Source organism: Corvus kubaryi, unplaced genomic scaffold (assembly GCF_017639235.1).
Source record: "Corvus kubaryi isolate FWS band 111438036 unplaced genomic scaffold, C.kubaryi_AGA036_p1.0 68, whole genome shotgun sequence".
In the NCBI taxonomy this organism is placed as follows: Eukaryota; Metazoa; Chordata; class Aves; order Passeriformes; family Corvidae; genus Corvus; species Corvus kubaryi.
This window is the reverse complement of record NW_024582056.1, coordinates 4,829,402-4,843,372: the sequence shown is the minus strand read 5'-3', so window position 1 is coordinate 4,843,372 and position 13,971 is coordinate 4,829,402. Positions and strand designations below refer to the sequence as shown.

General features: G+C 37.4%; 1 protein-coding gene across 2 annotated transcripts in view; it reads right to left on the bottom strand.

The window, feature by feature from the left end:
- The window catches only part of LOC121674448 (cadherin-12), a 430,502-nt gene that overhangs the window by 225,732 nt on the left and 190,799 nt on the right, over positions 1-13,971 (bottom strand). The window contains exon 4 of one of the 2 annotated variants that reach the window (XM_042048820.1): positions 1,975-2,111. The gene's annotated coding sequence lies outside the window, so the exon portion shown is untranslated. Of the gene's footprint in view, positions 1-1,974; positions 2,459-13,971 lie in introns of those variants that run through there. The other variant, XM_042048821.1, reaches the window with a different exon arrangement.

Below are 13,971 nucleotides of genomic sequence, written 5' to 3'. Positions count from 1 at the left end.
AGTGAAGACATATACAATGGATTCTCATATGTGCATTGAAATACTTCTACCCTGGTCAAGATTTGCATCTCTGGGTGGAAAAAGCACAAAATTTAGTAAATGTCATATAAATATAACATGAAAAATGAAGTGAGCCATATGCTACACCAAAATGAGGATCAGTGCATGTAACAACTTCGAAAACCAGCCTCCTTTCCTAGAAAACAGTGGACGCATTGAATCACCATGATAAAAAATATTACTTTCAAAAATAATTTTCAAGAAGGAGAATATACAGATAGACAGTTAAAACTGTCAGTATTCTTCAAACATTCTCCCAAACTTACAGGTCATTTCTCCCTATGCTAATGTTTTTGCAAGAAAGACAACTTGGTATTTTTCACCAAAAAGGCTAATGGAATAAGTAACCTGCAGGTAACCAACATTTGCATGGACTGTTCTTTCTCTTTTTTTAAAATTTTTCTTTTGGGAACAAGGGGGGCAGGCGGTGAGGTAGTGAAGTGGAGAGGAGGAGTGGAGTAGGGGAGAGGATTGAGAGGTATATCTCCATATTGATTAGATGAGTTTTTAATGCAGGATATAGTGGTATTAATTGTATTTCCCACAATAAATGATAAATAACAATACAGATATTTAATCACAATAAATGGCATTGGCTGAAAACAGGCAGCACAATTAATTCACACTTTTGTAAACTGCCTAGAAGTTATACATCTGTCTATGCTATGAAGATTTCAAATCACTTAACTTTCCATTAATATTTTCTTTCTATTATGACTGAGTTTTAAACACAATGTGTTAAATTTTGGGGGCAACAGAGAGAATATTGACATGTTCAATACAACAGATCTTAATTTTGTTCCTTACAGTATTAAAAAGTTTGGCTCCTTTACAAGCTCCTTAATTACATCCCCTGATAGCACAACAATCAAGCGTGGACATGACTGAGACTATCTAAGTCAGTTCACTTTAGACATTTCAGGGTGGATACACCATAGGTACAAGGCTAGCTAACTCCAGGCTGTGTAAAAATCTCTGACATTTTCTTATTATTCATTTAATCTTTCAAGACAGCCTTCTTCATCTACTCTCTTTTTTCCTTACAGATAAAGATCTTCAAGCATCAGTCTATTTCTTTTGATATGCCTCACTTTCTATCAGCCCATGAAAAATTACATCCTCTCTCTCTTCAGTCAAACACTACTCTCACCCCATAGCAACCAATTTAATTTTCTGGCCACTTGTACTGAAACAGCACCCCTGCTCACACTTTTCCCCCCACACACAGGCAAAATACTAATCGTAAAAAAGCAACTATCCAAATCCTACCAGCCTCCAAGCATAACATTCCTTCCACATGCCAGTCACAGCCCTCAGTCTGAGGGTAGCCTGGAAAGCTGCATGCATATTTTTGACTCACATTTCAAGAATCCCTTACTATCTCATTTATATGCCATGGGACCTTGAAGCCCTGCGTCTACGAGTTCCTGATGATGAAGGAATGATGCTCCTTATTCAGGATTATGTTTTACCATAATGTACTTTTGCTTTCCAGCTGCTGTGCTTCCTCAAATACATCTACAAGGGGGAAAGTGCACTTGCCTTTCCTCCTTCCTTCTCACGCCCCTGCATGCTTCTAATGTTTTGGTTTGGTTTGGTTGCTTCTTTGTCTGTTGGTTTGGGTTTTTGGTTTTCTTTTTGGTTTTTTTTTTTTTTTTTTTTTTTTTTTTTTTTTAAGCTTCAGAGAATCACCGGATAGGATAAAAAAACCTGCAGCCATTCATAAGATGCTACTTAAAACTCGAATCCCTCCGGAGAGGTGTTCCGGACTGGGACACTCGCTCCTGCCCCCAGCCCGCTCCCGCGGCGCGGCGCGGGCTCCCTTGCTGCAGTGCAGGCTGGCAGTTCACTCAGTTCGAACTTTCCATGCAGAAATTCGGCACGATGCAGGCAGCCAGATAAAGCAGCACTTACCTTAATTGAAATCTTTTCTCTGGTAATGCTGGAGCATCAGTCCAATCAACAGTGATCGGGGAGAATCTAAGTTTCAATCAACACCCTCCGGGTAGCCGCATGCTGCTCTGCCTTTTTTTCAGTGAACTCCTCACTGTCTAGAGGAGAGAGAGAGAGAGAGAGATCAGCTGAAATCCTCAGAGGCTCGTAGGGAGTGAGAGATGAGGCACCAAAGCAATGTTTCTTAACACGAGATTCTCAGCAAGCGTGCTCAGGTCTGGAAGATCCTGTAACTGCTGTGATAGGCTCCTGTCATGTCCCCTGAGCCGTGAGATGATCATTGACCTGATTAGCTCTGAACACTCCCTACATGCAGAGAAAGCGCTGAGAGGATTGGTGGGTCGCAAGGGAATTGGGAAAGGCACCAGGGCCGCTTGGGAATCTTCATTCTTCCAGACTAATGGATGTGCTGCAGCTGAGGCTGTAATTTGTGAGGAGGTTATGCACAATGTTAACCATCTGAGGACTTAAACAAATGTGCTTTTGCATGCTGTTTCTCAAGGTACACCAGCATTCAGCGCAGGGTAGAGCTGAGTAATTAGAGGCTGATGTAGTCATTTCGTAATACAAGGCTCAGTGTATGAGATGTTCTGTAAGCTGAGAGATAAAGTGGATTCATACATTTGTCTTTGACCCTGGAGACAACAGCAGTTAATGGGTAGAATAAGTGAAATTAGTATGGTGGGCTCATGTTAGCCCCCAGATGGCAATCAGTCACCATGAAAAGAAAAAGAAAAAAAACAACAAAACCCAAAGAGACTAGAATCATTTAACAAGTGCATGTGGCAATTTAAATAAAATGTGGAGAAAGAATTTCAGATTAGTACAGAAAGGACGTTTCAACATGGAGATAAATCAGTAGAAAAGCACAACAATGCAGCAATGCAAGTTCTTCCCTCTCTTACAGCAGAGCGGAAAAACCAACAAGGAATGCATTTAAAGGATCTAATTTGCCTTTCACTTATACCGATACAAATAAATCTATTAAAGATGACAGTTTAAATTTAGATCAGAAAAAAAAAAAAAAAGCAGCGTGAAAGAAGAATGAGGTGTATTTGTTACTTGTTTTTGGTTCAAGAGTATTATGGAAACTAGACTTCAGTGTACCAAGTATTCAGGCTTACACAGTTGAATGAGTCAAGCCAAAGTGTGTCAACTTTTATGACTGTCCTCATGTGCTATTTTCCTGTTCTTGGATGAAAATTATGGCACTAGAGAGCTGACTCCATTTCCCATTCTGATTTATCTATAAAAATACCAGTTTGCGACTAAGAATAATTTTGTTCAGAGAATAATAAATTTAGTATTGGTGATCTGAAGCATCAATATAGAATGGAAAATGGATATTTTGATAGCAACTAATGAAGAAGATTTGGAACCTATAGTAGCAATTCTTGTTCATATGTAGTTAACATAACTTATTCTATGAATGCTGAAGCAAAGTTAATCATAAGCATATACTGAAATTCTTAATCAAGTTTATTTACTTTTGATCTGCTTTTATACATTTTTCAGGTAAATTTGTGTAGTTGTGTTTTAGTAGGAAAAGCAGCAAAGAAAGCAATTTTTAAGTTGTTAAGCAAGTGGCAGAGAAAATGGATTATATGTTTACTTTCTGAAGGCATTAACATCAGAAAACTCATTTTTACAGAGACAAGAGTATCATGTGATTTAGATCACTCAGAAGTAACCATGAAAGTTTGGCTCTCCAATTTATTTAGCAAGACAGAAAACAATGATTTTTTCACCCTGACTTTAAAGCCTGAGGAACAGGAAATAAATCTAAGTGCCCCATATTTCCACTAGACAATGAGTAGGAAGAGATCAACTTTTCTACTCTAGCAGTGTTAGTCATAAAGTTTTCAGGCTCCTCCTCTGGACATGCTACTCTCCTCCCAGTGATCAAAAGCTCCTCCAGTGCAAAATCTGGATAATAAGTTTGGTAATATTTCATATTCAGACAGCAAAGTTTTTAGAATGTGTAGGTTACTTTTTCTGCAATTTATTGAATGCCTCTCACCCAGGGATTCATGCTGGCCCTGGGACTAATAGTAACAAAGTAATAATTAATCAACTAATTAATAAAATAAGAAGGCTTTTACAAACATTAATATGAAACATAAACACATTCTTGAGTAAAGGGTTTCATGTGTCAAGACTAAGGTGATTTCCTGTTGCAACCCCCACTGAAAAAAGAGGCTGTTCTCCTTACCTATACATTTGTACCAGTGAATGTGTGGAAGGCATCCCAATGCTTGATCTGTTCTGACATGGCATCCCTCATGAAACATGTAATCCACAGACACATGTTGTATTATTTATGATTTCAAATACAATTAGAGAATATGAAAAAGACCTTGTTAAGACATTTTATTTGCCAGTCCTGTAAGCTTCCAGTTTCAGGTTTCATGCTGCTTTGTCTAGTGGTATCTTAGCTCTTACCAGCCCTAGAAATTTCAACACTTCTAAACTGCTGTTCCAGCCTACAAAATCTCCATAACATGAATTCTTTTCCTGTTTTTACCCCCTTTTCAAGTATCTTTCAGTCATTTTATACTAAAAATATTATGCTTTAATAATTTAAATGGTAATCTTTCACACTCAATGTTCTTACTGTCTTTTTAAGGTTTAAAGGTCAACATTCATCAGAAGTTCCTTGTAAAACTGAATTATTTTAATTGTGTCTCACCACAAGTAAAGGTCTGGGGAAAAAATAATAGCAGATCCAGAAAAGGGACTGAAGCATGAAGGAAAAAAACCTGAAGTGACAACAAGATTTCAGTTTGCGCAGAAACAACTGGGTCTTACTGTAGTCTTGGACTATTAGGTAAGACACTGGCATTTTGAATTTGGTGTTAACAAAAGAAAACAATAATTTGAATCACTCATGAATCTTGCTACAGTCTAAATAACAGAAGCAAAGTCTGGCACCTTGGGTCCTATTCCCAATCCTGAATATAACTTAAAATTTTGAATTCAGTTCTTATGAGTCATCTCAATAAAGGGACAGAGGATTTTCTGAACAAGGGGATCAGAAAAGTACTATGTTTTCAGTAGTGGATCATATAGTTAGTTATATAGATAAAAAAATTAGGCACCCTTCTCAGCACATCATTCTTACACAGAGGGGGCAGTATATTAAAGCAGTAAAAAAATAAAATAAAATTCTACGTAACCTCTAATTAACCTTTTGAATTCACTGCCTCAAGCTATGATTATAGGAAAGAATTAATATGTACATGTGAGAGTATTTTAAAATCATAACAGAATTTAAAGTGGTTACACAAGAAAAATTTCTTTGTTCAGTATTGTTCCTCAATGCGAACCAAAAACATGTCCTCATGGGCAAGATAAGATACTAATCATGCAGAAAAAATCCCCAACCAACTAATGATTTAGTAGCAAAATTTAGAAGACCTTTATAGTATCATTGAATAATCCAAAGTATTTTTACTGTCAAAGGCCATTAGATTATTTGTGCTTCACTAAAAGATATTTTTTTGAAGATGAATAGCATCTTTTAAAAAGCTATATTTCCAAAATTGATCATTTGAATAGACTGAATGCCAAAATAAATACAGAAACCTGTACCAGTGTAAGTTTCTTAATATTCTCATAAAAAACCCATTGGTTCAGAGACAAAAACTACTTCAGCACAATACTTTATCATGCATCAATGTAAATTCAATACAGAATAAAAGGCCATAGAGGAACAGGAAGAAAAATGCTAATACAGTCACAACTTTCCTGCTGGCCCAAATCACACAGAGGGTCAGTTGTGTCCTCCCTGTTGATGCTCAGGAACAGAAAGAACTAGAAGCAAATCCTGTCTATTTCCATAGCTTCAACACACAGAATTTTTCTTCTCCTGCATTTCAAAAGATCCTTTGGTCTGAAAAAAAAAATACTATACAGGATGTACTAAGAGTGTCAATTTTCTGAGTAATTTCTTCTTTTCTGATAAGTGAATAGCAAAAAAAAGGTATTGTCTGCTTCATTTTGGCTGGAAACACAGAAACTAGAAATCAGGTGTGCAAGTACTGTAGGATAGCAGCAAACCCAGCAGAATGCATAGAACAGATTAAGTGAAACTGTATTTATCCTTCATCTCTTCAGAGAAAAACATAAATAATAAACCACTTTAAGACATTATAAATGCTCTGCAGAAAAGCATTTGAGCCATTCAAACTTTCACAACCATTATATTTTCTATATTTTGGCAACCATTTTTTCCCCATGGCCTCCATACACAATGAAACTAGTTAACTCTTAGTAATACTTAACTGCCATCCACGGTAGCACTGAAATTTTACTGTCATCCTCATTAATTTCAAAAGTACCAGCTGAGAAAATGCAACTCCTGACTCTCATCTGAACTATATCAGCATAGCTGCATTGATTTAAGTGGAATTGTACAGCACATTTATAAATGAGTGAGATCTCATGTAAAAACAATAGAATTGGGCATCAATTAATACTACAACAGGTTTTAAAGATCAACCTTCCTACTACATCATCCAATATTTTATTTTTGATATGGATCATTCCTCTCCAAACTTTTTGGTCACAGTGTGTACAGACAACGTGGGAAATTTCTTTGCAAGAAAGAGTTTAATCTTGAGCATTCAGTGCTTTAGTTCAGCATCTTATTCAACTGGTTCTTGATGTTAAGGTAAAGATGTGATCTGGATAGAAGGAGACAGCTGAATCCTTGTCATACTCAGTGGAAAACTGCTGACTTCATCAGGCTTCTTCTTGTGGTACCTCAAGAGGCTCAGACAAATCCAAATTGCTTTTTCTCATCTGATCACTGTTCTCACTCCCAGATTAGCAATATTAATCAGTAACATTATTTTTACTTAGGCCAGATTTCCAAATAAAAGGCAAGTAGCGCAGCATATTGCTTTAAGAGACTTCTGATAGTGTTATGTAAAGTGCACTTTGAATTTCGTTGTATGCTTTTATTAAGTCAGCCTTGTAGACTGAGACATTTCAGTGTTGGTGATCTGTTTCATTGGAGTCATTCTCACAATGTTTGAGGCATTTAGGAGGCACAGGTAACCCTAGATTTAAGTAAAGACCCGCAAAATGCATAAACAAATGGAAGTTTTGGTGCATCCTAATACCACAGTGGAATGGTCCCAAAATCATAATGACAGTGGAAAAGCAGGTGGTGATTAAATACTCTATGGTTCAGTTCTGGGAAGAATTTAGGAACATTATGCTTTCCAAGAGTAGGGTACATACCTTTATGGGTAGAGAGGGTACATACCCCTGTGAGTGAAAGGAAATATAGAGGGAAAATATTTTTAAGGATATATTCAGGTTAATAAAGAGAAAATTAAAATAAAGGTAGAAAGAAGATGTAAAACGGAAACAGGCCACCACTCTTTCGATTATGCACCTTTGGTTTTTCTACCATCTGAGAGAAATGTACTTTGTATCACAGAGGAACACCATTCATGTTCAAGCACCAAGTAAATTATTGTTGCCCATAATTATAAAAAAGGAAAGAGAATGAACAGTTATTCAAACGTGATATGTGCTCGCATACTATAAAGGCGCTTTTGTTAAACAATGGAATCAAAATTCTGGTCAGTCTGTTTGGTGTGTCGTTCTGTATGAACTGAGAACCTCGGGACTACTAGAATGTACTCTACGGGATGAAGAAAATTTTATATTCGAAGTTAGTTAATCTCTGCTGAAAACTTCTGTCAGCAATACACCTATACAGCTCAGCTGGAAAAGAAATTAAGCAGCTGTAACCAAGAGTGTGCTTTTGTAGCAAAGTTTGCAGTTTCTGGTCTGGGTATCCTTTTTGCTGGGGGCTGTAAATCTCCTTTAGACATAACAGTAAAAACAGGAGCACCCTGCAATTTGCACTATAGGAGCAGTGTGGGAAACAGAATGACTCAGGGACATCCTTTCTAAAGTGCAATTCCTCCCTCACATCCTTCTTGTTCAGGTGAAGGGAACAGTGTGATTTGTGGTATGATCTGTCTCAGCAGCAATTTACAACTTCCCAGTAAAATCTCTCTGCTCAGTTCCTTTTGCCATCAACTTGCTTTAGCATGCAGGGACAGGGGGAGAGGATAGTGCAGAAAGTCATGTGCAGGGATGCAATGTACTGCTTGTAACCACATAAATATCTTACACCCATCCATTAGCCTCCCTGTCCCTGTCTCTCTGAATAAGGAGGGGTTGCTTGTCCCCTTGAAGGGGACAAAACTGAACTGCAATTTAGTCTTGGGATTCTCCCTGGCATTTTTATAGCTGAAGCCTGTCTGCTACTTACTCAGACTAATACTATAACTCTAACACATTTTAAGGGCCACATTTTCAGTGTCATAAAGCATCATATCTGTCCATTTCTCAGGGTAACCACAGGGCTTTTATAATAATAGAGAAACTCTATTAATTTTCCCGTTTTTTGCTTTTCTCTTCTTTGCCATTTCTTTTCTTCTTTGCTTTTGTTTTGTGAGCTCTTTTACTCGGAGTTTGAATTAAAATGCAGGAGACTGAGAATTCTTGTTTGGACTTAGTTGTTTATTATATCTTATCAGTCATACAGCTGCACAGGAGTATGCCTCCAAGGTAACAGGGTGGAAAATGGCCGTGAGTTCTAACTTCCAAGGCTTTTTAAGGTCTAAATTAACCAATTATAAAATACCAAGTAACTTGTTTTTATTTATAATCCAATTACCAACCTTTCATGTCCCGCAGTGTGGGACTTTTGACCCAATGGCATAACCCCTAGATTTGTGAAGAAGAAGGAAAAAAGAGAAAGGAGAAAGGAAGAAGAAGATTCACACCCAAATTCCTCCATACTGTAACCTATTATTACCTATATCCCCTAAACCTAATTTTCTACATCTCTACATATTCCACCCAGTGATATAAGTTTTAATTACACAGCAACAACCTCAGTGTTATCACACAATTTAGGGAGCTTTTCCCAAGGTTTCGGATCGAATACAGTGTACTTCTGAGGATCACTGCTTGCCAGCACTGAAAGGCTGAAATTTTTAGAACCCAGGGTTCCAACAAAAATCAGAATTTAGGATGTGACAACATCTCTGCCTGAGATTTTTCAGATGTTACTGATTTCTGGAAAAGCTCAGAAAGATATAGTAACAAGTATAAACAGTAATTAAAATGAACTTTCTAACAATCCTAACTTGCATCTGTCTGACTAGATTTTAGTCTTCTAACTACGGGGAATTTGGGTTCGTTTCATTTTTTGATTGTTCTGGTTTGTTTTTATTTTTATTTCACTCTTGACTGTTTTTCTTATATGAGATTGCTCTTCTCTTTTTCAGTTTGTCCATTCCAGGATCATCTTTTAATCTGTTTTTTTTTAAATTTCCAATCTCTTTTAATATTCCTCCCTCCTTGTTTTCTTGCTCTCTATTTTTCCAGTCTTAGAATGAGAAGTATTCTGCCTTTTCTTGGCAGTGTGAGAATGGATAGGTATAGAGGAAAAAACAGGGAGAATAATAGCTGCATTTTTCCATATACACATAAAAAAAAAATCTTCTGTAGGAAAAGGAATCAAGTGCTAACAAAATTGCTTTTAGCATCACATTCCCTCAACTACTATTTAGGAGGAGCTAGAAATGCTGTAAAGAAGCATGACTAAAAACATTTTAATTCCTCATATGGTCTCATTCTTCATAGTCTGAAGCAAGTATTCGCTCAGATATAACAGACACCAGCCCATTGACTGTGAAGGACAACTTCCTTGTAGCAGGGAAGGAGGCTGGGCTATAAAATAAAGAGTACCTGCAGCATTATCGTGCCAAGTCCCAAAAGAGTAGGCTGATGGGAATAGCAGCCAGTAAGACAAGCCCTTATTTGGGATCAGCATTCTCCATTCATGTGGGACCATGCTGATTAGCACTTGGTTAGATTTCTGGTGGGAGTACTCAAGCCACACCACATCAAGGTGACAGTGAACAGGAGGGTGAAGCAGTCCCTCATCCCAGCTTCTTCAGAGGCTATCAGGAACAGAAGTTATTTAGTGCCTTCCATGTGCCTAATGGCAAGATTATTACTCCCGGAAGCACTGCACTGCATCCAGTTGTCTAATAATTTAGGTGGCTTCCATGACATAAAGAAGCTAAAGTGTGTACTGTATATAGATCTTATTTCTAGATACCAAGGAACATGAAGATTTCGATCTAGTACAAAGATACTGGAACTGATTAGCAGGGCCTAACCCTGTCGAATTTCCTTCTTGTTTGCCCCATTCACAAGAGAATGAAAAAGCAATAATATAAAAAAATCTTCTTAATTTTTCCATACTGTAATTATTTCCAATTGGATCTATTAATGCCATCATTTTAAAAGCTCAGAAGGCAGCGAATCAGATCATAATATGAAACATGATGCTCAGTTCTAGCCAGCAGGAAACTGAAGGTGGCAGGAGGAGATCAGAGCAAAAAAACCCGACTTTTTAGCTCAGGCAGCCCAAGCAAAAGGCATGTCTCAGCTGCTGCCTCTTCACTCAGGGAAGCAGGAGCCGTGGTCTCTCATAAACTTGGGTATTGTATCCTGTGGAGGGAATTAAGCAGTGGAATCTTAAACTCTACGTCACTGCAGCTTGCTGCCAAAAATCAGTACAGAGCATGCTGGAACAGTTTCTTTAACACAATCTTGCCCTGGAAACATGTTGGAAGAGAACATGCTTCCACAAAGCACAGCCACCTGTTACCTCTTTTGAAGATGGCTTGGTTTGAGACAGTGGCTAAATAATAAAATGTGGCCTCCACTGATTAAACAGAATAGTATTCTCTAGCCACATATGACAGATTAATCATATGACACATTTAAAAAAAATGTGCAGGTCAATTATCATATCTTTTCTGGACAGGAAGTATCATTATGTGATCATACCCATTTTGAGCCATTAGCCTCTCTTTTTCCTTTTTATGAATATGGGGGAATGAACGATGGCTTAATTATAGCACTAGGAAATTACTTGCCTTTTGGTGGGGGGTAGAGACGATGGTCTCATAATCACAATACAAAGTTGAGACTGTATGATATTACCTTAAAATATTTATTCTCAGTTACTCTTTCAGTTCCATTTGCATCTGTAGTAAGTAGCATGTTTAAAAGACACTCACATGAATGAAATGAGATTAGAAGAATGTGGAAGCCAGAAGGTGCAGAGACTCACTTCCTAAATACACAGTCGCATTTTGTGTCACGCTTGCAAGCTGTAATTTGTGATTGATGTGAAAATTTGTAATATTAATCGTAAAAATAATGGGTGAAACCCACAAACACTATGTATTCATTCATGTTAATTTGTCTCTTGGCTAGCAAAGCCAACTAGCCTGTGTTCATCTATCTCCAGAACCTCCTATACTGATATTAATCAGTTTGCTGAAACCCTGCATCTTTTTTTTCCCCCATCCATGAAGGCATTTCTGAGAATAATAATTACACTACTTAGCCTTTATCTAGTGCTTCTCATCTTTCAAGTGCTTTACAAATATTAATTCACTAATTAATCTTTCCAACAACTCACATTACTTCCATTTTACAGATGGAGAAGCATTAGCAGAGAGGGCAAGTGACCTGCCTGAGGCCATGGAGAGCAGAGAAAGGGGAGAAGACTAAGGGAAGAGATGCTTATAACTAGAATGAAATGGAGGCAGATGGGACAATTATGGTGATTGTTCAGCAAATAATCATGAGATTCCAGTGAAGGATTTAACATACCACCGGAGGGCAGGCAGTGCTAGTCCTACTGTGTATTATACAGCCACTCAGTATGACAAAGGATCCACGAATTTAAAAAAAAAATAAATAAACTGAAGAGAAAAACTTATTGCACTTTCATCATTTTTTAAAAACCAGATACAGTCTGTTCTTAGATACTGGCAAAAGCCTTAAAAATAATCATGAGCAAAAAACTAGGGTCAGGAAACTAGAAAATTCTAATTTATTTGGTATCTCATTCGATGTAGGGCCATCTGTACTCAAAATTGGATCAACTAAATGCAAAGACTGTCCCATGCTAGTGACATAAGAATTTCTCTGCGTGGTTCATTTTGTATCTAAGGAGTCTGATAGAAAACATACTCTATAAGACTAGATCTAGCTCACATATTTAGCTCCAACAGTAAGCAAAAAATAGACCAATAAACTTCCCTCTTAAAACTTGGTTTTCTGCTCTCCAAATAACCTCTTTTTAATCACGTTTTTGTCCACTTTGTTTTAGTTCGATTTTGCTTTGTTTACAATCCCAAATGATTCCAGGACATTTCTACATGAGGACTACAGGAGAATATGGGATAATACTATTGTATGATACGGCTGTCAGGGAGACTTTTTCCTTAAGGCTATAAGACATACATCATTGCCTGGAATTTAGAACAGCAGGTGGGGATGTGAGGGTATCCGTGCTAAATCCAGGAAGTGAATTATCCACAGGCAGAAACTATTCTCTGTGTCACAACTGGTATAAAACTGGGGACTGGTTTTGAATTGTGTTAGAATCTAGCAAGTACAGTACACATACCTATCCAAATCAACGCTCCAAACGATTACACAGATATTCAAAGTACTTTAAGCTCCACGCAGACTGGGAACAAAGTGGAAAAAAACACTGAAAACTGTACAAAATCTAGCAGATACACAATCAGGTCAAATTGAGATCACTTTTACTCCTCTCTGAGAAGTTTTGCTTTCTGCTCCATTGATATGTTAACTGTTCCAGTTGCACTTTATGCCGACAATGACATTCTGTATACAATACTGTAGCTCACTCAGTAGTGGGTAACAATCCAAGAGTACAGAAAGCCCCAGTGAGAACGAAGAAGAGAGAGAGGGAATGTGAAAAGGCCCCTGACAATTTCAAACACTGCATATGTGCTGTAATGTTTAGCACTAAGAGGAGAACTCTCACTCCTGTACTCTGTGCATTTCTCTCACTAGTTATGCCCTTGTCTGGAGATGCCCTTAAAATGAAATTTAATTACCTACAGAATAGCTACAACTTTGGAGGGTTTTAGAGCTTGGGAAGTAGATAATTTTCCAAGATACAGAACTGATACACCTATTCTGTGTCTTGGAAAATTATCTGCTTCCCAAGGTCTTAAGAACTTGAGCCAAAACTGTTATTTCAACAAAGAATAATAAAAATATATATTTTGCTTCTGCAAGAATTTGAAAGTAAAGTAAATTGTTTTCTCTCTCTTTGAGTTCTACATCCTCTTAAAATTAATTCTCCCCTTAAATTTTATTTAAGATTCATAATCAGGAAAAGATTTCCTGGAAATGACATGGTGGAAAAAAAACCCCTTTATTGGTACTATTTTGATATTAATAACACAATTTTATGGTTTCATCATTTGCAAGCTTTGCAGACAATACACGTGATTACCAATCCAATCACTAACAACAGCAAGGAACTTACCACTTGTGACCTCAAAATTCTGTAGCAGTAAGAAACAAATTGACTGGGAAGAGCTCCTACAGTACCTTGTAATCAAGATGAAACTATTAAATTTGTGGTTTCATCAAGTGATTAAATTTTTGGTTAGCTCCTGTGACAGAATGTGCTTTATGTTCTTACAAAAAAGTAATGTTCCCAAAACCTTCATAACAGATCACATACATAGGTACAGGACTCTTGAGAAGGATGCTCGATGATGACATGAGTGTATCACGACAGAAATAAACGCTGCATTTTGTCTGTGAAGTTTAGTTAGGTTTGCTTTGCTTAGATCAACCGTTGGAGTAAGGCCACAGATCACTCTCACCAATATTCAGAGCACTGTGCAGAAAGGACTTTTAGCAGATAGGAAAAGTAGCAAAGAAAACAAAGTGCCTGGCTCGGCTCAGCTCAACATGGAGAAGACAAGTTTTGTTTATGCAACAGACATAAAAATGTCAAGGATTCAGACCAGAAGCCCTTAGTTTCTTCCCAGATGCTGCTGGGCTACA